At 45.5% G+C, this 27,264-nt stretch overlaps 1 long non-coding RNA gene and 1 pseudogene across 2 annotated transcripts in view; one reads left to right on the forward strand and one right to left on the reverse strand.

Moving 5' to 3' along the window:
* Window positions 1-12,560, reverse strand: part of LOC109271875 (uncharacterized) — an 89,388-nt gene extending 76,828 nt beyond the window's left edge. Inside the window, exon 1 of one of the 2 annotated variants that reach the window (XR_002082144.2) lies at window positions 12,354-12,560. This is a non-coding gene — a long non-coding RNA (uncharacterized LOC109271875). The remainder of the gene's footprint in view (window positions 1-12,353) is intronic. The other variant, XR_008418562.1, reaches the window with a different exon arrangement.
* Window positions 12,561-13,640: 1,080 nt separating this feature from the next.
* LOC109271840 (KATNB1-like protein 1) lies at window positions 13,641-16,593 on the forward strand (annotated as a pseudogene).
* Window positions 16,594-27,264: the final 10,671 nt, after the last annotated feature.

Here is a 27,264-nt window from a genome sequence, read left to right on the forward strand (position 1 = left end):
AGTGATGGGTAGCTGGCCAACAAGCAGGCTGAGTCCGATGAAGAGTCAACATGGCACCACAGACAAAGCTTCATTCCACACAGGGGAATGTGGCCAGGAGTGGAGGCAGCAAAGAGGGCAAAGGGAGGTGGGAGATGAAGTAAGATGAGGGAGTTTTTCAATGAAGTAGTGTTGGCTACTGCCCTTTCCTCTCCAGAGATTAAATTTGATCCACTGATTCCCACAGCAAATTTGCATTGAGAATGGTGGCTGGTGACTGAACTTCAAGCCTTCTAGACCAAGTTGCAGCCACTTTAAAACTGACTCATCTCCCTCAGTGAGGTTGGAAGTGGCTGAGTATGTGTTTTGGTGCTTGGCAGCAATGTCTTTAAAGAGTGCAATGAGTTCTTTGTGGGAAGAGAGAGACAGAGAATGATAATCAATCAAGGAACATCAGAGTTGGAAGGGGCCATAGTGGTCTCTACTGCAACCATCCCATTTTACGGATGAGGTGACTGAGGTCTAGATAGACAGGGTGGCTTGTCATCGACTTAACCACGAGGTTGACCATGTTCAGCAAACACAGATATGCTAATTACATATTAATTTCAAACTTCTGCCCACATTCTCTGAAGCTCAGAGGGACACTGTATCACTGGATGATAATAAGAGGAGCAGAATTGATCACTGGAAGTGCTGACAAGGTGAATATAGAACATAAGAAAGATTCAGGCCGCCTAAAGCATCTGACCTCAGCTCAGGTCATGACCTCACAGTCCTTGAGTTCGAGCCCCACATGGGCTCTGTGCTGACAGCTCAGAGCCTGGAGCCTGCTTCGGATTCTGTGTCTCCCCCTCTCTCTGCCTGTCCCCTGCTCATGCTCCCCCTGTCTCTCTCAAAAATAAATAAACAGGGAAAAAAAGGAATATAAGAAAGATTCACTGCTGAGTGAGAAAGGATCTTTGGTGACCATGTAGCCCAAAGCTCATTCTGTAGTTGAGGACAGCAAAGCTCTGAGCAGGCAGTGACAGTATTATCTGAAACATGAGCTAGGAGTAAATCTTTTTTAAAATCCTGGAAATTCATCTGTTGAAATATGCAATACCTAGGCTACTAAGAGCCCCTTGTTGGTTGGCACAGCACATAGTAGGTTCTCAATAAATGTCCTTGAGTTGAATTACAAAACTCATCATTCAGGTGAACACAGCATAAGGCACAATGTATATTCCATAAAAAGATTAAAAGTTAGTCAAAATCACAGCTGGTTGAAAGGGTAGGAGAGCCTTCCTGGAGGAGAGATCATTGAGTTGGGGCTTGAAAATGGATAGGATTTTGAGGGGTGGGTAGGAAGAGGAAAGAATGTGTTCTCTGCAGAGGGAATGGCATGTTACAGATGCAAAGGGCAGGGTGCCGGGAGTTTGGGGAATGTCCAGATATCCAGTTGGCACAGTATAGCACTATGCAGGGGAGTAGGGGTGGTGGGATTGTCACTGAAGGCCCATAACTCTCTGTCCTTAATTCTTCATGAGGCTCTGGAGAGGCCTAAGGTTTTGAGGTGGGGAAGGACATATAAGATCCATCCTTAGGAATGAGACCCTGAAAGAAGCGGACACTCAGTTCAGAGACAGGAATTTTCTACATTTTATCCAAATGCTTTGGCTCTATGAAAAGGTCAGAAAAACACTGGTGACTATCTTTCTTGGGAAATACTTTCAGAGCACTGAAGCTGTTAGAGAGATAAGCATCCTTATGATAGTTGCCATGATTCAGGCCCATTCTGGCTCATAAAGTATAAGGACACACAAAGATCAAATTTGTTAGAGTAACATGTTTGCTAAACATTCTCGGTTCAGAAAAGTTCAGGCTCAGTTCAAATTTGGGGCTGAGATTTGAGTCAATGTTGATTTTATCAGCACCCATTTGCCCCAAGACTAGAGAAAACATTGTTTGTATTAGTTCTAATGATGCCGATAAAAGAAATGAAGATGACCATCTACTGAGTGTCTCCTATTAGTCACTGTATTAAGGCACTAATATTTTCAGCAATTTTCAGAGATATATAGCATTAGAGGTGTGTGGTAGATATTGTTGTCTGTGCAGGAAGCTTCCCCATTATCCTGATATCAGTGGCCATGTGACCAAGGACTGGCCAATCATAATTGCTCATCCCCTGCTGGCCCATACTGATTGGACCAAGGAGTGGGCATAGGACCCTTCCTGCACCCATCACAGTCCTTTCTTGAGACAGATGCCTTTGATGCTGGGAGCGAGGAGCGTGTTCTGCTGGGTTAAGCTGGGACTAGGGTGGTTACAGTGACAATTGCCTCTACCTCTGCCTGGTCCTGCTTCCTCTACTCCGTCACAGATGTGGTGCTTGAGCACTTGCTCAAACAACTTCCAACTTGTTAATAACTTTTTCAGAGTGGTCTCCCAGGGAACAGACCAGAAAAAAAGGTGGGGGTAGGATGCTGATATCTGACTTAATAGCGAATTTTCCTTCTATTGCATGGTATAATTACAAATAAAAATATAAGCATTCAGGAAGCCTTGAGAGTCCATCTGAAATCTTTTTCTGGGGTGCCTGGGTGGCTCAGTCGGTTGAGCATCCAACTTGTGCTCAGGTTATGATCTCACAATTCGTGAGTTTGAGCCCCGCGTCAGGCTCTGTGCTGACAGCTCAGAGCCTGGAGCCTGCTTTGAATTCTGCATCTCCCTCTCTCTCTGCCCCTCCCCTGTTCACACTCTGTCACTGTCTCTCAAAAATGAATAAACATTAAAAAAAAAATTTTTTTTAATGTTTTTTCCAAGGAAGGCTCAAACCAGTGACCTCTCCATCAGCTGCCGAGAATTCTAGGACAGTTTAGAGGTGGTTTTGCCTAAAGGCTGGGAGTGACCTAGACTGCCTCTCAAGGATGCTTCCAGCTTTGCTATCAATTATGCTTTACATAGCTAAGAGCTATCTTGAATAGATGATTTCAGAGAAATTTGCAGTTTGCATGGGTTGAGATCCAATGTCGTTTTTGCTGAGTAGACATGGTCGACAAAAGCCTCTGAATAAGCAGGGATAATGCAGCCTTTGGCCAGCCTGGGAACTCTCTCACCCTCATCACTCTGTCACTGACTTGTTCACTGTCCTCAGGTCTCTGGTGGGCAAATCTAAAGCAGGCATTCCAAGAGCTGAGGTTGGACTAACCCTCTCCAGAGCAGGACAGAGACCCTCTCACAAGGCTGTGTGGCCAGGGGCTGGGGCTGCCTCACATACCACCTGCTGAGGGGCTGAGGGCTGAAATCAGTCTGCACTCTGTTCCCCAAGCCCTGGGACCAGGAGACACTGTGTCCGCCCAGAAGACAGGATGCCTTTCTCCCAGTTTCACACAGGCACCACACTGGCAACTTTCCCTCTGCCAGGAGCATATCTTCCCTCCCTCTAATCATTCTCCCATCTAAATTAAAAAGAAATTCCGGAACCTGGCATAAATGATTGCCAGGGACTGGGGCATACCTGTAATGGGCAGGTTTGTTCATAGTTCATGGGGCATAAAGACTTAATTCGTTTTCACATTAAATCGGCTGATTGGATATGACAACTAAATCTCTCATTGTCATTTCAATAACAAAAAGGATTTGGAGCACTAGGGAAAGAACTCGCTTTACTAAATAAAGAACTCGTATTTATTTATTTTTTTTGGAAAGATGATTTTCATGCAGAGAGTTCACTAAGATCACTTGTAATCTTAGCACATACTCAGACAAAACGATTAGAGCTGGGCATGTGGATTTTATTGAAAAGCTTCAAAGATGGGAAAATACAATTTTTCTTTCTTTTTTTTTTTTTTTTTTTTTTTTTTTTTTTTTTTTTTTTATGTCCAGGCCAAAATGTATGTATTAGTCAATATCTTGGAAACTTTACCATGGAGGTAACTCTACCTTCTTACACCACAAGTACCTGAAGATGAATGTCAGGTCCTGCCAGAGGCACACAGCAGCCCAGGCCTCATAACCAGGGCCTGTTGGTCACTCTGAAAAGGCAGATGGACCCCATGTAAAGGGCAGAGCAGGCCATTTCTGGTAAGTTACAGACCAGCCAGTGAGACATGGAATGAGAGTGCTGGGGTTGGTGAGAGCAGTTCGCATATTTGTGCCCAAATCCTGGTCCTGAATAAGACAGGAAGAGCCTCTCTAGAGATACCAGAGTCAAGGAGAAAAAGACTTGGCCTTGAGTTGTTCTCCAGACCTGTCTGACTTCAGGTTAATAAAAGAATACATCAAGCTAAATCACAAATGAACAGGCTAGCCTGAATGACAGGCCAGTGGCCTGGGCCACTTGCTTGGTATAATTTGAGCAAGTCTTCCTTTGAGTTTAACATGGCTTTTACTGAGGGGCATCTTTCTAACAGGAGAGGAAAGTGGTAACTCACTACTACTTTAGCAAGAGTGAGTTTGTCATATGGAACCAACAGAAAAAGAAGACAAATCTGAGAGCTGTATAAACAGAGTGAAGATAGGTGGGAATCTGGAAGTGAAGGGGCAGGGAGACCTGATGGTAAGTTTGTTCTCATCCTGCAAGCTCACCTTTTCCAGAACTTGTTCTGGGTTAAAAGGAAGGGCTATACCCAGTTCTAGCCTCTGTTTTGTAGCAGTATATTGGGACACGTGTATTTCCTTGTTTCCGCACAACAGGGGTGCCTCAGACTTGCAGACATAAACAACAAATCCCACAGCCTGATGCTCCTGAGCTAGGTTTGGGCCACAGGCCCCCGCTGGGATCAGAGAACAGCTAGCCTTCCTAAAAACTGAGCCTCCCTAAGCAAATATGTTTCGAATTCCAAAGTTAGCATGAAGCATCTAAGAAAATAAATGCAGGAGGAAATAACTATTAGTAGGAACAAAGCTGCTCTGTTTGTTTTGTGGGCTTAGGTACCTGGAGAAAGCCCTCTTCTTGCAAACATAACAGCCTGTAGGATTTGGACAAAAAAGCAACAAGGCAGCCAGAGAGGGTGCATCTCTGGATTGTCTGCATTCCTTGTATTCCAAAATGTTTTTCTATACAAAAGATCTTAGATCACATGGCAGTCCACCCATCCATGCACGTGTCTATCTACCCATTATCCATCCACCCATCCATCCACCCACCCATCATTCACTTATCCACCCATCTGTCTGTCCGTCTGTCCATCCATCCATCCATCCATCTCCCACCTACCCACCTATTGTCTATCTGTCCACCCATCTATCCACCTATCCACTCATCCATTCTTCCACCTATCCAACACTACTTGTTACCCATTACGTATATGAGGCAAAGGACAACCAGCCACATATACTCATGTACTCACTGTGTGGGCAGGAAGTAGGCAGTTCTTTTCTTTTAGCAAAGGACATAACTGACAGACATAATAAGGCCCAGTAAGACAGACATAAAGAGCACAGACTCTGGGGATACCTGGGTGGCTCAGTTGGTTGAGCATTTGACTTTAGCTCAGGTCATGATCTCTCAGTTCGTGAGTTCAAGCCCCACATCAGGCTGGGCTCACTGCTGTCAGTGCAGAGCCCACTTTAGATCCTCTGTTCCCCTCTCTCTGCCCCTCTGCTACTTGGCTCTCTCAAAAATAAATAAACATTAAAAAAAAAAAAAAGAGCACAGACTCTGGAGTTAGCAGTCCCTTTCTGACCATGTAGGAAAGTTATCTAGCCTTTGGGTGCCTCAGTTCCCTCTTCTGTAAAATGAAGGAACAATAATAGCTCCTATTCTATTGGCTTGCTGCAAGAACTGAATAAACAATGACTATAAAGTGTTTAGTACAGTGCCTGGAATATATAATGTGTTCAATAAATTTTAGCTAGTATTTTTCAAAGTAGGAAGACCCAGTGAATTCTGTAGAGTCTAAAAGGTAGTGAGAAGGGGGAGTTTCCTAAGGGGCAGAAAGATGTGTCAGAGGTCATGACCAGGCTCTGGGGATACTTTACAAATGCCCCAGCCATGGGCATGGAGGGAGCAAGTTGATTGGTGAAGAGAGGGTTAAGTTAAATTTGTAAATTTTTTTTCAAGTTTACTTATTTTGATAGAGAGAGAGAGATGTGGGAGGAACAGAAAGAGAAGGAGAGAGAGATAATCTCAAGGAGGCTCTGCACTGTCAGCGCAGAGCCCAACGCAGGGCTCAAACTTATAATCCATGAGATCATGACCTGAGCCAAAATCAAGAGTCGGGCACTTAACCGACTGAGCCATCCAGGTGCCCCAGAGAGGAGTAAGTTAAAACCTAAGGTTTTCTTAATATGTTTGTCTTCATATTCCCAGAGGTCCAGCAACAGTTCAAGCCAACAGTTCTGCCAAAAAGCATCCTGGCAGGGAAAGCCAGGGGATGGGGGAATGTCCCCAGGAAGAACAGAGGGGGCAGATCAGAAGATCTATGTGGCAGAAATCCTGCAGGATCCTGATAAGGGCAAACCATCAGCCAGGGAGTCTGCTGAGGCTTTGAGAGGACAAATCAGAGCCGGTGAGCTTGTCAGTCCCTGGCTCTTCTCTATTAAATATTCCCTGACGAAGCAACTGATAAGAAGTTGAAGGAGGGAAAAATGCCAGGTCTAAGGCCGAGGGGTTCCACAGTCAACGTGGCCACTTCTACAAACCCACTGGAATGTCTGGAGAAGGGAGAGACCCTGGCTGGGAATCAGATATCTGGGTGATACAGAGAGACCAGATAATTCTGTGTCTGGCAGAGGAGGGGAGTGAATGCCCTAAAGATGTCCCACAGGCTTCCTTTGGCCAGCTCGTTCCTGGAACACAGGAGTCAGGGCTAGGATGGGCAGGATGCTGTGATTCATGGGAAGAGCCTCCCTTTGATACTGGAACCTGCAGTTAAACTTCTCTGGAACTCTTTCTGTATATCTTGAAGGTGAGGACCCACCACCTGCCCACCTCCATCTCAGAGGGACATGGTAGATGTAAACCCAATGAAGACTGGAGACCCAGAACAAGGGAAGGAGGGAATGCCGAAGAATTCTGCCCGCAGGTCCTGATTCTGCTCTGGGAGAGAGACAGGCTAGGAAGATGGTGGTTATCTCTGAGATTATACAGTACAGAGTTCCCTGCTCTAGAGCCACACACCCCTGAGGCCCCAGCAAGGCTGCCCCAAAGATGCTGGGATAAACTGGCCGAGTTTGTCCAAGATGCATCATGTGCACAACACCCAGAGAATACATCTTGTCCCTTAAGATACATCAACCTTGGCTCAAATACAGACTTATCAGAACTACAAATCACCCCCTCAGACATCCGCAAATTCTGAGGAATCTTCTTCATAGTCAGCCTTGAGGCTGACTTCCCATCAAATTCAGTTTCTACCTCTGCTCCCTGTTCTGTAGATGTTGTCCCGGTTTCACGCCAGGGCGACCTATGTGGAGCTCGGCACTTTCCCTAGATTCCCACCAAGCCTGTGTGAATGCCTGTGAAATGGGTTTTCCTGGAGGGGCAAGGAAGCGTGGGGGCAGATCATGCCAGCACAGAGCAGATGATTGCAGATCATCAAGTAGACTTCCTTGTTCTTACCAGTTTGTTTTGCCCCCAACCATACAGCTTGTCATCTTTCTTTTCTCATCAATCCCTCCACAACTAACCTTTATCTGCTCTCCCCTACCTCTGGGTTCCCATTAAATTCTAATTCAGAAAAATTTAATTGTTAATGAAATCAATTTAAAAATTTTTTAACTTTATTTTGAGAGAGAGAGAGAGGGAGAGAGAGAGAGAGAGAGAGGAAATCCCAAGCAGGTTCCACGCTGTCAGCACAAAGCCTGACACAGGGCTCCAACTTATGAATGTGAGATCGTGACCTGAGCCAAAACCAAGAGTCAGACATTCAACTGACTGAGCCACCCAGCACCCCAATTAAATCAATTTAATTTTTAATGTGCTTGTCCTCAGCTAAGGCATGATTCAGGATCTCACCTTCTTTCTCTAGATACTTATCAAGGTCTGTTCTTCAATAAAGATAGGCCCATCTAAGAGAGAGTTAAACTAATTTTTTGTCTTGCCTAGCTAGGCCTGACTGAGGGGAGACCACAGAAGTGGAAGGATGCTACTTTTTGGGGGGCCATGGAAGAGCTAAGACTTCTTAGGCCCTGTGAAATATGTGTGGCTGGTTCAGGAGGCAAAGGTGCATTGACAAGTGCCTCTCCTTCCTCTGCCTGGGGAACATTCCCTGTGCAGGTGGGAAAAATTACAAACTTGCTTCCTCTCCAAAGATTGAGGAATAACTTTGGACAATGGTGGTGGGTGCTTTTTCTAGATCAGATGCTAAATCAAAGAAGCTAACTTGACACCTGGAGGTCGCCCCTGACAAAGGTATTTCATTTAGTAAATATCAAATAAAACTTTAATCCTCACTGGAAAAAAGGTAATAGAGTGGTTCAGAGTCATTGCTAGGGCTACCATATTATTAAGCCATCCCTAGAAAGGGGAAATGGGCCATCTCCCCCTGCCCATTCACTGTCCACCCCAGGAAATACACAAGAGAACAAAATGGACTTGATGGTTGTCAATGGGTCCAACAACTCTTACCTCAGCGGACTGGCCCTGGGCTGAGAACCTTGGATACACAATCCCAGTTAATCTTCAGAGAGAATCTTCAAAGATTCTCTAAGAGATTTCTCACCATTATACGGATGAAGAAATCAAGGCTTGGACAGGTGAAGCAATGTATCCAAAGTCTTCAAGCCAGTGAGAGGTAGATGTTGGTTTGAATTCTGTTCGCCTTCCTCCAAATCCCAGTGGCTTTCTATTATCATCCCCACACCGACCCCAATCCCACAGTGATGTAGAGGGGGGAAAAGCTGAGACAAGCACAGGACAGACAATGCCTGCAGCCTGCAGAATGCAGAATGGAACAGTAACACTGAGACCCTCGGAGGTCTCTATCTTTAGTTCTTAGATTTCCTTTGGTTCTTGGTAAGGCTCCTCGGGAAAAACTCTAATCTGTCTCAACTGAACAAAAGGCAAGGATATTTTATTAATGTCTTGTCAGGAGGATGGCAGCTGGGATTTTCAATACCCTCTAACTTCTATTGCAATTGTCAAATATGATCATGCCTTTTACCTCCAAAATCATACCTCGGAGTCATCTTATGTTAGAATCCTTACAGAATACAGGAAACTTCTTTAATCACTTTATGTTGAACAACAAAATGAAGACATCTTAGTCTTAAGCCATCTAAAGCAATGCTAATGTGGGATCCTATGGAAGATTCCTGGCAATACAGGAAGGTAGGGGAAAGAGGAATCTGACACACTTATTCCTGGGGATCTGACCCCTGACTATTGAGTGTTAGAGGCCACAGTAAACAAACCATATAAAGATCATGTTAAAAATCAATACTACTCCATGCTATAGTTTAAAAATAAGTGGTTATCTTATGAGATCACAAATAAGGAAAGGATTCTTGTAGCTTGGGGTAAATTTTCCAATGACAACATTATACTTAGATTCAAAAAGTGCTGAATGTCAAGCAACCTGGGTGGATATGCAGATGATGTGCTCCAGAAAACTGGCCTGAAGACCAAGACATTTACGCATAAGGCACCTTGGAAGAGTCTGATTAAAAGCATTGCATTGCGAGTGGGTAAAGACTACATGTCTACATTGTTAACATGATGTGATTTTTAAATAGAGTAAAACCTTAGTTTGTGAGCATGATTCGTTCCAGAAACATGCTTACAATCCAAAGCACTTGGATATCGAAGCGAATTTCAAGAACCATTGGTTCAGTTGATCACGTGATGGTTGGCATCACATACTACTCGTATTGAAGACATCGCTCGTTTATCAAGTTAAAATCAGAAATGTTTGTTCATCTTGCAGAACACTTGCAGACTAAGTTACTCACAATCTAAGATTTTACTTATATCACTTAAACTATTAACATATTAATCAGTGTTTATAAATTAATAAACAGCATTTGTGATTTTATATATAGGTAGTTAAAATATGTTAACTATTATACACAGATAATTGTCTCATTCATTTATGTCTATTGATATACATATGAATCCTCTATTCATACATATATATATTTTTATATTCGTATCAACAGAATCCTCTATTAAACTCTCATTGGATAAATGGGGACGCTCTAATATTTGGAGTCATCTTACACGCAGTAATCATTCAACGTCTTATATCCATGACTTCACCCTAACTCATACACACTTAAGCCTAACATACAGGGGCGCCTGGGTGGCTCAGTCTGTTAGGCATCCAACTCTTGGTTTCAGCTCAGCTCGTGATCTCAGGGTTTGTGAGCTGGAGCCCCACATTGGCCTCTCTGCTGATGGTGCGGAGCTTGCTTGGGATTCTCTCTCTCTCCCTCTCTCTCTACCCCTCCCTCATCTTTCTCTCTCTCTGTCTCAAAATAAATAAACTCATTTAAAAAATAAATCTTAACATAGTCTGTCATCAGTCAAATGCTGTTGAGTTGTTGCTGTCATTTTAGAGATACAGAAATAGAGATTCCAGGAGGTTACAATACTAGGCCAAAGTACACAGCTGATAGCAAGCAGAGCTGACTGCTCCTAGAACAGTCTCCCGATGCCTCAGCCAAGGCACAAGCCACTATATCAAGCTGGAGAACAAGGAAACATTTCCTCCTCTGCTGGGAACAGAGCCCCAGCATGGGGCAAAGACTCTACAATGCCTTGGCTCGTAAGCCACGCAATGTGGAACTGGTGACGTGACATTCTGGGATCCAGCCACCACCCAAGACAATGCCACACACATAAATTTGGCCTTTTGCTAATTGGTTGTCAATTAATCATAGCTGTGAAACAGAACTAACAACATGTGGTTTAGAAATTCCCACCTTTTTTTTTTTTTTTTCCCATTTCAAATGTTATCTCCTTTTTCTCACATTCTTTTCGGCACATGATAGCAGCACTGCCTGGGAACTCGCTCCCAGCACTTTTCTGGAGGGGACAAGCTCCATGGAAAATTTTCAGATGTGTGATAATGTATGAAATACTAGGAAAAGGGGCTGGCAGAAGAGGCATTTCCACTAGGTTGCTAATACTGCAAGTCGGCATGCGTTTTGGTCACTGACACTAAATATAGTCATGGTTAGGGGATGTTTGTGATTTTTTTAGTTACGTTTTATTGAGATTGGGAGATATATTCTCACAAGTTAAAAAATGTGGTCTCCCAATATAATTTTAAGAACATTAAAAAATTTTTTTAAATGTTTATATTTAAGAGAGAGAGAGAGCGCGCGCGGGAGGGGCAGAGAGAGAGGAAGACACAGAATCTGAAGCGGGCTCCAGGCTCTGAGCTGTCAGCACGGAGCCCGACGAGCGGCTCAAACTCACGGACTGAGAGATCATGACCTGAGCCGAAGTCAGACACTTAACTGACTGAGCCACCCAGGCGCCCCAAGAACAATACTTTAAAGAAAGGTTAACATTCCCTTACATAAGAAGCATATGGAGTGCGTGTGTGTGTGTGTGTGTGTGTGTGTGTGTGTGTTTCAATCTTCCTCGGTTCTGGACAAGTCGAGATTTCAAAGCTTTCAAATATCTCTTGGTGCGTCATGCTATAGTCACGGAGGTTTTTTGCCTGGTGCCTCCCCACCATTCGATTGATCAAAAAATCCTTCCTGATACCCGAACTTTTCCTTTCCATCCCCTCCCTAGGCCCCAACTAGCTCTCAGAGTTGTCCACTATAAACATTCCTCCTAGGGATTCAGTTGGGAACAGCGCGTCTCCTTCTAGGCATTTAAGACCCAGGATGGTAGGGTGAGAGGAGACTTCATTGGGTCCTCTGGGGCAAAGCCTTAATTATTGCCATGGAAAAAGGCTCCAGAGTCAAAGGCGTCAGTGGTGACATGTCAGGGCAGACTCTGAGAATGCTGTTTGGGTTTGTGGGAAAGGACATCCTGACAAAAGGGACCAGGTCCCAGCACCACGCTACTCTTTGTCTTACCTCTCCACCTACCCTCCGCTCCCAGATCCACCTCTCTGAATTGGCCTCAAGGGGCCTACCTCTGAGTGTGGCTATGGGAGAAGACCATTCCAGGTCCAGACTGGGGCACGGGCGAGGGAATGCTTCCACTTCCTGAGCATAAATCACCATTGTCCAGAGCGAACATTATGACCCCCTTCTGAATGAGAGCATTTAACTGACTAGAAATTTACTGTTTCAGGGGGACCAAAAGCCAGAAAGCAATTGTTAATTCTCAGCATGATCTAGAATTTGTTGCCATACACATCATTCCTTTCTTCCCTGATTTACATGCACATATAAGTCACCACCTAAACCCTACACATGATTCTCATCATTTCAAAGATCAAGCCCAGATCTACACAGGGCCCTCAGGTTCAGATCCTACTTACCCCTCTGTACCACTGACCCTTCTTTCTGTGCATCCAGCCATCTTGTCTTCTTCCTGGGGAGACTTCCTGATCCCTCAGTCCTAGCAGGACCTTCCTCCCTGCCCCAGTTACGGACTCTTCTAGCAACTTAGCAATCCCTACAGGACTTACATAATTGCAGTCAAGCAATTAACTAGTTGGTGATTTACTCCACATTCCTGAATGTCAGCTCCCAGAGGGCAGTGACCATCTCTGCCTTATCCCACAAGACCTTAGGCTGTGCCTTGCATATATAATGAGTACAAAATATTTGTTTGAATGAATAATGAGGGGTCGAGGTGTCAGAATGTCTGTGCAGCCACACCAAATATTGGGGTGAGTTTGGCCCAGCTGACTAGCTCCAGGAGCCAGAGACACGAAGCCTGGGTGGGTGTTGGTGGCGGCCAGAGGATAGGGACAGGGCAGTTCAGCCATGAAGCATTTCACAAAAAGACCTCAGGCTGCCCTGCCGGCTGGGTGCCTCCAATGTTGAGCAGAGAGAGCACTCTGGGATTTGTCTTCCTGGTTCCATGTTTTTTTTTTCTGAGCAGCACAAGACTGGAGGGAAAAACAGTTTAGGAAGAAACACAACATTCTTTTATTCCTTGAAAGTCTGGGAAGTCCTCATGAGGAACAGGACAAGTTGGAGTGGCCAAACTCATTTTTCACTGTGCACAGCCCAGAAGGGACCCTGGTCATCTGGGGGTGGGAGAAGAGTCATGAAAGTATTTGAGGCTCCCACTGAAAGAACTCTTCTGGCTTTGGCGTCAAAAATACTTGGGTTTAAGTTCTCTGCTTCCACTCGCTAGCCGTGTGAACTGAGGCAAATGACTTAGCCTCTCCTTGAACTTCAGTAGACTTTATCTATAAAACGGACATGATCCCTGGGTTACCGGAGGAATTAACCGATCTAAGCCAGGTGTGTGATGCAGGGGAGGCACTATAAATAAAGAATAGCTAAAATTATTGACGGTTTATTACTCTGTTAGGTCCTGGAGGGACGTTTAGTTTTGATTGCTGTGAATTTTGACCCTTCTTTTTATCAGGGGTTATATAATAATCCACCCTGAGGCAGGAGTTTATATAACTGTTAGAAAGTTTGCTTCTCAAATTTAGAAAACATTTTTTCCCCCTCTTAACAGCTCATTGGTCACATTAAATCCAATTACAGCCCTGATTGAGAAACTTCATGGCTGGGATTATCCACAGCAATCAATACTCTCTTGGCTCCAGGAGAAGGCAGGTCCACTCCATTCCGCTGTCCTGGAAATGCCGGGCTCAGGTGTGGAGGCTTATTACCAGGTAATGTTAGAAAGAACACACACAGAGACGCGCATTCCTGAGCCATGAGCGTGGGGCTTTTGTTTGTCCACTCCTTATAAGGAGCGAGTTATCAGTCCTGCAGAAAGGTCGCTGCTATTTCTCTCTCCTCAAGGGACTGAAATCAGCTTTTTTCCTCAGAGGGGTGGGGCAGTGATTAAGCAGGGTGAATACGCCAGCACTTCAGATATCCAATTGTGAGGATGTTGACAGATCCTTGCTGCAGAGCTGGGTTTTGGGGCTTTTATCAGATCCGGGGGACTCTCAGAAGACTACTTAGATGCGTCCCCAACCCCTCCCTGCCAGGGGCAAGCGACCCTGAAGATCCACTTTTGCAGCCAGAGATCCAGCTGCAAAGTTGGCCCGGTTGAAGGAGCTGGGGCTCTGTTTGCTCTGTGGTCACCCCTCTTTGCTCCTTCTGCCTTCTCCCTTTGCCAGTAGCCCTTGAGCATTGATGTGTGGAGCCGGGGGGTGCTGGGAGGAGCAGGGAGCCTAGAAAGTGGTGGGTGCTGCTTTTCCTCCTGTCAGAAGGGTCAGCTCTTCACACCTCACAAGAAGCAAGGACATAAGGCGGCCACCCTGGGGTCCCCAAGCCTCGAGCCTCGCTTCCCCACCAAAGCCCCCGTCCTGTCCATCCCTCTCCTATCCTCAGGGTTCCACCACACCATCTTGCACCCAGTGCATGGTCTGACATTGCACAAGCTTGTGTGGGTTGTGGTACTTTCCCGGGCACACCCGTCTCGCCTCCCCACCAAGACCACAGGCTCTTCGTAAGCAGATACACAGCTTGCACCCCATCTGCAGCCCCGCGGGGCCCAAGTCAAGGGCTAGGCATTAAATAGGTGCTGGGTACAAGCTGGTTGATGGTGAGTTGATTAGGTTACGGGGTCCGTAAAGCCTGGATGATACTCTCCTTTCAATGCTTTGTTGAGAATGTGGCCAAGGTTGTTGAGAGCTGGTTATCTGAAGGCATTTAGGCCTCTTCCACCCGACACTTGCTCCTAGTTATGCCTGGGGCGGACCCGGCCCCAGCATTCCACTGTCCCTTCCTCCTTCGGGCAGCCATTTTTAAATCCACTTTCAGGTCCTCCTCCAAGTGGGAGCCAGCCTCACTGTGTGCCCAGCGCTGACCCAGACATCAGTGCAAAGGGTAAAGTAGAGCTACCATCCTGCCCCCAGGAGGCTTCTGTGTAGTTCGGGCATCAAAACACACATGGGGAGTACCTCCACAGGCACCCTTCCCCCACATCGGCCTTCCTTCTATCCCTTGGACTTATTTATTGATTTATTTTAATGTTTATTTATTTTCGAGAGACAGAGTGTGAGCCAGGGTGGAGCAGAGAGTGAGGGAGACACAGAATCTGAAACAGGCTCCGGGCTTCGAGCTGTCAGCACAAAGCCTGACGTGGGGCTCAAACTCACGAACTGTGAGATCGTAACCTGAGCAGGAGTCAGACTCTTAACCGACTGAGCCTAGACCTAGGCGCCCTCATCCCTTGGACGTTTTAAAGCTTTGTCTTATCAATTTCCTGCTGTCACTTTTCCACACCCTGGGAACTCAGACCAACTTCTCAATGTCCCCTTTGTGGGGACGTCTTTTAAAGACCTCCTTGTCTTTTATAGGTTTAATTGCTGTAACAGTAATAACAGGCTTGAGGAATTCACAAAGGTTCCCAAATCTTTCCTTTTGGCACCTGCTGATAAAAAAATAAATCGGTGCAACTTTTCTGGGCAGGAAATTGGCAGTATTGCCTTGGAAGTTTCACGTGTTTTAGCTCTTTCTGTTCCATCAGGTTCTTTGTGCTCTGAGAAGGGCAGGGCCAGTGCAGAGCCTGCTTGGGATTCTCTCTCTCCCTCTCTCTCTTAAATAAATAAATAAACATTAAAAAAAACAAACGACAAGACTCTTAAATACAGAAAACAAATTGAGGGTTTATGGGGGGGCCAGGGGGAAGGGAAAGTGGGTAATGGGCACTGAGAAGGGCAGTTGTTGGGATGAGCACTGAGTGTTGTATGTAAGCGATGAATCACGGGAATCTACCCCCAAAACCAAGAGCATACTGTATACACTGTACATTAGCTAACTTGACAATAAATTATAAAAACAAACAAGCAAACAAACACAGAACTTTTGTAGTAATATGGAGGATCACTCCAATGAGGTTCCTAGAAAAAACAAAAAACAACGTCTAATCTCACTAATAAGAACAGGACGGTAAGTTAAGAGATCTCCAAAAGCGTTGGCTGTGTACATAGATAGAACAGTTAGACCAGCTACAGAATGCCCAAATAAACTACACAAGGTGATCTGTGGCAGAAAAAAGCTCATCCTCTTCCAAATCCTTGTCACAGAAAACAGTCTCCTAGAAGTGGGGGCTGTGATGGGGCAGAGAAAAGGAACTGTCTTGAGCCGGCCACCTGCCTGAACAATTAATTACCCCCATGAGAGTCCACAGATTTGGTTAATTTCAGAGATTCTTCATGGACAGAAAGCCCATCATCAAAATACAGTGGATGTTTTCCCCTGAGGCTTTTCAGAACCGTGAGACAATGGTTCACATTTTGTTTAGCAGGAATTTAAGACTGAATGGATTTAACTTTCTGAAGAATGAGAAGTACAGGTGAACCTGTAGCTTTTGGTGATGATTAGGAGCCCTCCTATGGTCACCAAGAACTCACAGGAGGGAAAATACATCTCACTGGACTACTGGGTAGACTTGTTGCCTCTAGTAAAGTCACTACTTAGAAGCAAATTAGAAAACATCATAAAGGTGGTGGTCAGAATAATCCTCCAAAACAGAAAATTATAAATGGTAGAAATATTCATATTTTAAAACAAGAATTAAATAGACTGTGGGAACAGGAAAATCATCTTACTTTTGGTTTCAAGATATACTGGTAGTATAAGCTGAGGACATAGACATTTATTACAGCCTCATTCGGAGACTTCATCTACTAAAGAGTGTGTTGTTATTTGAAACATCCCTGAACTATATGACTTCCAGAAACATGCCTCATCTGAGAATTTGGGACTCTGGAAGAAATCAAAACCATCTTTGATCTTGTAAAAAAAAAAAAAAAAAAAAGCCACATAAAGAGCCCACTAATGAAACCTTATCAATGTATTTCACACTGAAGTGAAAAAAATATCCTAAAGATATGGAAAAAGAGAAAAGCATATGTAGAAAAGTTCCTCGTATAACAATTAAAAGCATAAAACAGGGGCACCTGGGTGGCTCAGTCGGTTGAGTGTCTGACTTTGGCTCAGGTCATGATCTCGCAGTTTGTGGATTCAAGCTCCGCATCGGGCTCTGTGCTGACAGCTCAGAGCCTGGAGCCTTCTTCGGATTCTGTGTCTCCCTCTCTCTCTGCCCCTCCCCCGCTCCCACTCTGTCTCTTTCTCTCTCAAAAATAAGTAAACATTACAAAAATTTAAAATACCCATAAAACAGAGGAGTGACTGTGTGCAGGTGTTTACATGCATCTCAAATATCATGTGTGTCCTTACAACAGGACTGGGATAGGTATCGGTGTCCTTGTTTTCTACATCTAGAAGATATCAAGTCTCGGGCAGTTAAGCACATTATCCGAGGTCACACAGCTCTCACGGATGGTCCAGGATCTGACAGCACACCTGTCTAATCAGAACATCTCAGGCACAACCAGCTTACCTTCCCTTGTATAGTTTGGCACTCACTCCCCACTTCCTGCCTCCTACAGGCTGAGCCCACCCTGGTCCAGAGGGACCCTGCCTCCTGCCTCCTTGGAAGCTCCCTGCCAGCAGGAGGCCCAATGCTGCTTTTAGAGCAAATAAGTATGAATCATGGATGCGCCTACGCCCCAACCTAACACTTCATAGCCTCCTTCTCTAGCTCCTGTGGACCCTCCACCAAGCCCTGGTCTCTTCCAAGCCACACACAGGTCACAAGGAAAGGGCACCAATACCTGTGTCTTTTCTCTGCCTGCGGTCATACCCTTTGGCTTTGACAGCTGAACTTACCAGGTGTTGGGGGGACTCTCTTCCCCACCACTTGGCTCTTGAGAAACCCGCTAGACTGCGTAAGGCATGGAGGGTGGGAGTATCGGTGGAGCAGCTGGGAGGGCTCCTTCCTGGAGGCTCCCAACAGTAGCTCTGACCCTTGGCTGGTTGTGGAGAGACTGCCTATAGCCTCAGGGACACTGGAGAGAGCTCTGTCAGAAAAGCTCAGTAGGAACATGCCTATAGCTCTACCGTGAGCCTCTGGGCAACGCACTTAGCCTAGCTGAGTATGGCTGCAAGGGGCCCAGGGGACAGTGCGTGGGAAAGCACAATGTAAACCAGTAAGCTCTAATATCAGGTGTGAGTAGCCAGAAAGGGACAGGAATCAAAGGACCAGAAGAGCCAGCCATGGGATTCTTCTCTGCTTCATTTACTGCTGAATCCCTGGCACCTAGAATGGTGCCTGGCATACAGCTGGCACTCAGTAAAACTTTTTTAAATGAATGAACAAATTCTATGGGTTCTTGGTGGCTCACCCCTCTCTTTTAACCTGTGCCATTTCACTTATGTGCCAAGAGAGCATGTGCTGTGTGAAGGCAGAAAAAGGCACTGGGGATGGTTTCTTGCTGTGTGAATTTGGGCCAGTTCTCTGTTACTCTGGGCCTCAGTTTACCCTATCTATCAAGTGGGAATAAGAATATGATCTACAGACGTCATCCTGAGTGACCAGCATATGAAAACACGTAGGTTTAAAAACTTTCACGTATATGGTGCGTTTTGTCTGTGACATGTCGGATTACAGCAGCCGAGGCAGAGACTCTTAAGGGATCCCTGTAGGCACTCACCTAGGGTTCCAGTCCAAAGTCAGTCTCAGAAATGAAGAAAACCTTTTCTTTATTAGAAGTTGCCTGTACTAGAATGAGTCAAGTTATCTGTGTGGGTAGGCGTGTGTTTATTTAGAAATTGAATTCCTGATTTGTGTCCAATATTTCCTAATGATCCATTTAAGGAAAGGGAAATACTCCCATACAGGACCAGTTAACAAAGTCTTGAGAAACCAATAAATCTCTTGCGTTTATCTAACAAATGGGCCAGTTCCTGACTCAGCCTGCTCAAGTCAGGGGCCTTCAGGGAATGTAGTGAGCTCCCTAAACAGATACAAAAGCTCTTATTTCATCACCGAAATATCTTTTCTGGAAGGCAATGCTGAGCTCCAACACGCAAACCAGCGTGCCTCCAATCCTCAGGGCCCCAGGGTGCTTGCATTGATGGCCTCCCTATTATCAGATTTTCCCAATGGCCCTCCTTCCTCCTATGCTCACCCACAGCCCTGCCCCTCCCCCCAAATCCCTCTCTACTTGCTGGCCGGGCCTGGATTCTCTTTGATGAGGACCACGTTTTTCATTGGTCATTAAAGAGACAGCCGAAATAAACATACATGGTCAAGGGTCAGCTCTGTACCACCATAACTGAAGCATATTTCCGTCCTTGGCTTCTCCATCAATATTGAACAGCCTCCTTCATTATCTGCTTCTTGAACGCAGAAACACAGGAGAAAGGTCTACAAGAAAACATATACCCTAATGTGCCTTTTGTCCATGAAGATCGTGGGTATAATGTTCGCAGCATGTTGTGCTGAATAGAGCCATGAACTATCTATGCATCATTTTGTTTTGGACAAACCACTTAACCTCCACATCATCAGTTTTCTCATCTGTAAAATGAGGTGGTTAAACTGGAAATTTTCAAGTGCCTTTCTAGTTCTAAAAGAATGTTGCTCCTCCATTCCCCAGGCCACCTGCACCTGTCTGATTCAGTAGCACCTCAGGGATCCTACCCTTGCCCTCCTGGAGTGAAGAGAGACCCAGGGTAACACCTGATATGGTACTTTGAGGCTCTCCCTGTCTACACTCAATTACACGTGAGTCACAGGAAGTCACATCTATGTGCGTTCTTGGTCTTTGCTGCTTACTAGCTGTGAGTGACCTTGGAAAATCTTGGCACCTCTGGTCCTTTATCTGTAGAAGTGAGTGATAGCCCCTGCCTGGCAGAGTCAGTGGGAAGTTATCGTTTGTTTGTTTGTTTGTTTTTTAGAAGATGGATCCACTTGTCATTGGCCCCCTTGCTTCCTTCTTGCTGAGTCATATTGGGCTGGATGTATTAGGAAGAAGTGAGCCAAAGAAAAACTCCACAGGTGTCTCAGTTAGGCTCTAGGTGAAGCTGCTATAGCAAAGAGACCCACAAATACAGTGGCCTGAAACTGTCTAAGTTTAACTTCCCTCTTATTAACAGAGATCATAAGAAGTCACAGGTAGGAGGGTGGTGAGGCCCTCTCCTCTATAAGACCCCAACTTTCCACATCCTGTTCTTCTTTAGGACCAACTCAGAGCCTACTTCCCTCAGAGGCTCCAGAGCCCTCTCATCCACAGGCATCACGCGTGGTCAGCTCCGCTCAGTGGACTCAGCACGCACTGCCTCCCCGTGCTAGGTAAATTTGCACCACCAGACTGGGAGCTCCTTTAAGGTCAAGAGTCATGTCCACCCCACTCTCTACTCCACTTCAGGGAAGTGCCTAGTTTAGCGCTTGGCACATGGTCAGTTCTCCGGGAGGGTTTGATTTCTAACCCCTCCCCCACCTCCCCCAGTGAGTGCATTCCTGGAGACTTCAGCCAGCTGTGATTATGAAAGCTGAGGTGTTTGCTTAGTCATCACCGTCTTACATACTTTTCAACTTAATTACCATGTGATTTCTTCACATCCTCCAATAAACGAAAGACAAAAAATGCATATCTTTGGGAGAGGGAGGATGTGTGAAATTAATTCTCATGAAAGTCCTTGACTCACTACAAAAATGCAAGAAATGTGCTGCTTACACATGGTTACAGGGAAATATAAATTTTCCTATGCTGTGCAAGTTCAGAGCCCTTGCGTGGAAGAGTGAATGTTTGTATTAACATAAATTTTATAGAATCATTCTTTCTGAGTGGAAAAGCTTACCATAGTCATGAGTTTGGGTAACTGCTCCGATTTGAGTGGCTAATGACTAGCAATCCCAGACAGCAAGGTAATTCAGTCATCTACCTCAATGTTTCCTTCACAGTTTGTGCACTGAACTGGAAACCACCCTCCCAAGTGAGCAGACCAATGGGAGTTCTACTGAGATATTTTATAGCTGGCATGGCGTAGGGGTGGGTGGGAAGGACACAGTTTGTTTTACCTGCTTTGAAAATGTTCAGACCAACATTCTTGTGGCCATTCTCTGTGTTAGATCCAACTCTAAGTTATTTCTAATGGAGCATCTTGGTCCTGCCCACTGCCGCTCCTTTAGCTCATTTCTGTAGTAAGTGAGATGATATGTGTTCTTTTTTGGAACTGGAACTTTTATAAATATGTGCTGCACTTGTTACATTTTTATAAATATATCTGCTTTGGCTACAGGTTAAAGCCTATGACTCTACACTTACCCAGCCTCATAAACAGGAAAGTCTCATACGGTTGTGCAGGTTGTGCACTGCATGGCCCCGAGGTGTGTTACTTGCATGGACCATGATGGCCCCTCCAAAGCTATACTGGTAACAACCTCCATAATACTCCAAGAAAGCCTCATCTAATAGATTATCCACAAATTTCTCAGCAGGTGTATGCTTGAACTCTGCCAGGTAGAGCTCAACAAGAGCTTGACTGAGAGCAGCAGCCCAGGAGCCACAAAGCATGTCTGTTCCAGGGTACTGAAGGTTTGTTCCTGGAACAATCCAGATGAATAAAAGGCTGTCTTCTGGACCACATTGTTCTGACCCTGCATGCGATTGCTTTTACTTAATTACGCTCTGGCATAAGGCATCGACCCATTGGAGAATGTCATAAGAAACATTACGAACCTGACCATAGTTCTCTAAATGTTCTGGTGGAGGACCTTGCTCACAATATATAATCTCTTCGGAGGGGCCCGTGGGAGAAATTTCTCTCCCGCCCTACTCTCAGGAAGAGTTATGCTTTTCCCGAACGGTGTGATTTGACAGACAGGTGCTCTGACTCACACAACTGAAGCCGCTTTCATGTGTGTATTGACTGTCGGAAAGCTGAGGGTTAAGTCAGTGGCCCAATGCTAACCAGTATGAAGACCTCACACCATGTATTTTGTGTTCTTGCCTCATTCCTGGCTTCATCAACATTAACAAATTCAAGAAAAGCTACCGCATGCCCACTACACAGCAAGCACTCATCTAGATCCTACCCTGAAGAAAACGGACAGAAGTTCCCACGAGGAAGCTTACCTTCTAGTGGGGGATACATGGGAAACAAATTACATACGCCTATTGGTAATGGTGTGTGTGTGTTACCTATATAATTACCTACACATGCCTATGTACATATGCAATATTATGTATGTTACGTGTGCATATATGCAATATTATATATACATTGTAATTACCTCTACCTACACATACCTGTAATATTACATATATTACATATGCATATATGTATATTAGTGTGGTAAAAAGGAGAAAACAAATCAGGAAAGGGGAAGACGGTAGGCAAGGTAAATTTTAGAGTGGAGATCTGAGAAAAACTTTCTGGGAAGTTGCTCTTTGAGCAAAGCCTGAGGTGGTGAGGGAGTGTGCTGTGTGGATCCCTGGGGAAGAACATTCCAGACAGAGGGAGCAGAAAGTTCAAAATTCCTGAGGCAGGAGTGTGCTGGGCATGTGGAAGAAACAGCAAGGGGGCCGGCGTGGCTGGAGAGCCACAAGGGAGGTAGTGACACAGTCACATGTATCATGTGCCCGGAAGAAGAGCCTCGTCAGGCCTGGGAGGGCTTTGATGCGCTTGGACCCTATGCTGCCTAAGATGAAAACCATCTGAGCGGATTTCTGAGCAGGGTTCTGAGCGGGGGAGTGAATAATCCCCAGGGGTCACTCTAGCTAATGACTTGAGATCAGACAGAGGAGACAGAGGCAGACCAGTTAGGACACACTTGCAGAAGTTCAGAGGTGATGGGGCTCGAGCCACCTGGTAGCAGGGGCAGGTGAGAAAGGGTCATATTGCGGGTGTATAGTCGACCCCTGAATATGGTGACAGAATAGGGGGACAGTGGATTTGGACACGCTAAGTTTGAGGGGCTTGCTAGACACCAGGTGAGGATGAGTGGGCTGGAGTTTCAGGCAGATACCTGGGCTGGGTATAAACAAACTGGGGGTTCTTGGGGCCATGGCACCGGAGGCGACGGCCCCAGGGTGAGCGCAGGCAGAGAAGAGGTGCCCCAACAACAGAGCCCTGGGGTATCGCAAAGCTAAGAGCTCATCTAAGCTTCCTATCCACTTTTTTTTTTAAACCTAATTTCCTAGGCTGGTATTCAACAAGCCATCTTATTTTCTATAAACCTCCTTATGTGATGCTTAGAAGAAGGCACGGTTGAAACCAGTGCTGCAGCACTGATACCATGTCAGTCATTTAAGAACTGTTTACTCAGAGCCATTACACGGCAGGCATTAGGAGCTGGGGGTGACCAGACAAAGCCTCTGGCCTTGTGAAGCTTATGTTACAGTCGAGGAGAAGGACAGTACTTGACATGTAAACGAACACGCAAGACAGTTTCAGATTATATCGGGTGCTATAAAGAAACTAGAACAGAAAAAGCAGAGGACAGGAGCTGTGGCTTCCCTGAGGACATGCTATTGGAACTGAACCAAAGTGAAAAGAAGGAGCCATGCAATGTTCCAGAGGAAGAGCATTCCAGGCAGAGGGAGGAGCCAGTGCGAAGGCCTGAGATGGGAATGAGCTTGATGTGTCGAGTGACAGAAAGTAGGCTGACTGGTGTGCCTGGGACACAGTGAAAGGGAGATTGAGGTACGAGGCAAAGCCAGAGGGACAAAAAGCCACTCATGTTGAGTCCTGCCAGCATGGCAAGAACTTTGGGTTTTATTTTGAGTGTGCTGGGGAGTCACTGTGGATTCTCAGCAGAGCAGTGATGGGATGTGATTTACCCCAACTGTGGAGTATAGCCCGGCCTGTAAGGAACAGAGAGACTGGAATGGAGGGTTCCGGAGGGATGAGGAGGCAGCCAATGGGAGCTGCACTAGGACGGGAGCAGTACAAGTGGGAGACAGTGCACGGGTATTTGAAGTCCTTCTCGATGGACTGAATGAAGGCACAGAGAAGTCCTCAGTGACTCCTGGGTTTTGGCTTGAGCAACTATACGGACGTCCATGCTGTTGACAAGAGGCTGGACAAACTGGAAGAGGGGCAGGTTTCCCTGAGAAATGAAGAGTTCCAGTCCAGCTGTGGTAAATTTGAGCTGCATACTGGTCACTTTGCAATTCTGTATGTTACCTACAAAGAATGTCCCACATTCGTTCAGTGTTAACACTCCCACCAGCGATTTTTGAGGAGGGTTTCAATTTCTCCACATCCTCACCAACACTTGTTACTTCTGTATTATCTTTTTTATCTTAGCCATCCTAGTGTGAAGGAAGTGATATCTCGCTGTGGCCTTGATTCACATTTTCCTAATCTCATGATGCGGAATATCTTTTCATCTGTCAGTTTCTGGCCTGCGGGGTTTTGGATCCCTGGGCTGGGATGCCGGGACATGGCTGTATTTAGACCATGCTGCCGACCTTCCCGTCAGAGCTAACAGAGGAACATGTTTCATCAGGGTGTGAGCAAACATCGAGGCCCTTTCTGAAAACAGATGTGGTTTTTGCCTGACAACCTAGCAAAAGAAATTAATGTTAAAGTTTTAAAATTATTTCACAAACTGAATGAGTAAAGAGAAAAAAAAATGGCATGAATAAGACATAAGAGAAGCTCCGTTAGAAGAAAATTGTATTATTTAAATATTTGCTTGGAGGATATTTATTTGCAGTGAAACCCTGACTTCTTTCACCCCACTACGCTAGGCAGGCCAATGCCACTGCCCTGGACATCCAGTGATCCTGTAATACACACAGATCAATGGTACTTTCTCAGGACCAGAATTTAAACTTCCTTCAGAAAGATCTCAGGCCAACCATCTCACACAGAGGATGTTTCCAGACTGCTGGGAGGTTAATTTGGAATCTTCAGTTGCTCAGTCAGAAGATTTTCGGTGTTTCCAGTCTGCAGTTTGCAGATTAGAGGGCTGTCTGGTGGCCTGGAACAGGGGTACATCACTAAGATCTCTAAGCCTACACTTGATTGGAAACAAATTTGATTTTGTAGTGCAAACCAAGGGTTCCCTAAAACAGAGCCAGCTGACTCTGATCCTACCCAGGATTCCCACCTTAGTTATTTAGGAAATCTGATTCCAAACTTGAACATCTCTCTCTTCTCTGACACACATTCTCTCATCCTATGAGTAAGAGTCACAGTGAATTAGTCTGCTTTTTAGAGCTCACGTAGTAGAAATCTCGAACCAAGGCAGATCAAACAAACAGGCAAGTCTGCAGTCATTTACACGATACTCTACTCTCTGAGGGACTTCTGTCAGACCCTGGTCATTAGAACAGCTTTGCCCCTCTGGAAAGCAGCTAGCTGGACAGACAGTGCAAGGAGGAGAAAGAAGGGCTGGTGGCCAGCAGCTGAGGGAGGCACTTGTCTATTTTATAAAGGCCTGGGCTTTACCACGTTGTAGACATGTGTTTTCGGGCAAATTACAGTAAAACCTTGATTTGCGAGCATAATTCGTTCTGGAAACATGTCTGTAATCCAAACTTGTTCGTCAAACCGAATTCCAAGAACCATTGGCTCAGCTGGGGTCATGTGATGCCATCACATACTACTCATATTTCAAGACATCACTCATTTATCAAGTTAAAATGTGTTAGAAATATTTGCTCACCGTGCAAAACACTCACAGAACAAATCACTCTCAATCCAAGGTTCTACTGGACTTTCTTTGAACCTCCATCTCTTCCTCTGAAAACCTGAACTAAGTTTACTTATTTTGCTCGTTTACTTCCGAGGGCTGTTTGAGGCGCAGTGACCACACGGCTGCAGCCTAAGAAGTGATACATGAAGGACGCTATTGTTATATTGTCTCTTTCTCCAAGGTTCAGTGGGAACCTTCTTTCCTTTCAAACTCCCTCCTGGATCCCAAACCCAAACCCCAGGAATAATTCCAGACATTCAGATTCAACAGAAGTTTCCTTAGCTGAAACAAATCCAGTTTCTGGACGAACAAAATATTGAAGAGATAAATGGATTTGGTCATTTGACAAACACTTTTTGGTGCCTATTGTGTTCCAGAGACTGTTCCAGGTACCAGAGAAGCAGCTATGAGCAAACCAGACAAAACTCCACACCCTCATGGAGCTTCCAGCAACAAAGGAGAGAGAAAGGAGAGACAAAGATTCTAAACAAATAAATTGTTAAGACACATCAGAGGTGAAGCTGGAGATGAGTAGGGGTACTCCTAAGGTGTCCAATTCACAGTTCCAAAGGCTGAATTTTGGGGGGTGAGTTAGCTTTCTAAGGCTCATTTCTGGTTTTTCTGGTTTTGTTTTTGTTTTTTAATTAATTTATTTATATTCAAGTTAGTTAACGTACCGTGTAGTATTGGTTTCAGGAGTGATTCATCACTTACATATAACACCCCGTGCTCATCCCAACAAGCGCCGTCCTTTATGCCCAGCCCCCATTTAGCCCATCCCCCCACCCAACATCCCTCCAGCAACCCTCAGTTTTTTCCCTGTATTTAAGAGTCTCTTACGGCTTGCCTCCCTCTCTGTTTTTATCTTATTTTTCCGGGGCTCATTTCTAAAGAGGTATCACCTTCCTTCCAGTTCAGCCGTCGCTCTGGTCCCAGGCTCCAGCGGCCAGGCCCAGCAGGGAAAGCCAGGCAGCGGTGGTGAGGGAGGGCAATGCCAAGCCTGGCGGATGCAAGGTGACCGCACGCCGTCCAGCCCCAGGAATTGGATCACCTTGGGAAAGATTCTCCACCTTGGCTCTGTCTCAAAAGCCCTGTGCTACGCTTCCTTAAATAGCACTTGACAGAGACCAGCTCCATCCACTTCAAAGCCCTCTCTGTTTGCATCGCATGAATGACACATTCCTGTCGAAACTCATCCAGACTAACAGCTGCTAATTTCCTAGCAACGCTGCCCTAACAGTTCTGGCACGGCATGGAATTCATTCTGGCATAGCACTGGAAGTTTATATTTCGGGAAAAAAAAAAAAAAATCTTTCAAAATCCTTTTCTCTGTTTCTGCCCGGCTACTCAATCTCCACCCCCAGGGACCATCTTTGACCAAGCTCAGTAGGTAGGCCCCTTCCGTCAGCAACTGGAAAGCCCTGTGTGATAGCAGTATTGCGAGCACTCTGCATAAATAATAGTCTGAGCCACGTCAGGCTATTTCTTGACTTTATGGACTCATTAGTTTTCTGCCTCATGGCAACTTTAGTAGGAAGCCTGGACAAGTCCATACAGGATTTAGAATCACATAATTTCAGGTAAAGGAAGGCAAGGAGGTCATGTCTTGTGCTCCAGTACCACGTGCCTGGTGTAGGCTCCACATAACGCTGGTCTGTGAAGGAGTTACAGGCGGCTGGGTGGGAAGGAAGTGAGGGGTGATTGACTGGTAATGTCTGCCATGGATGAGACAGAGTACAGGGGCCTGC

The sequence above is a fragment of the Panthera pardus genome, unplaced genomic scaffold, assembly GCF_024362965.1.
Source record: "Panthera pardus isolate Hobbes unplaced genomic scaffold, ASM2436296v1 HiC_scaffold_11, whole genome shotgun sequence".
NCBI classification, from domain to species: domain Eukaryota; kingdom Metazoa; phylum Chordata; class Mammalia; order Carnivora; family Felidae; genus Panthera; species Panthera pardus.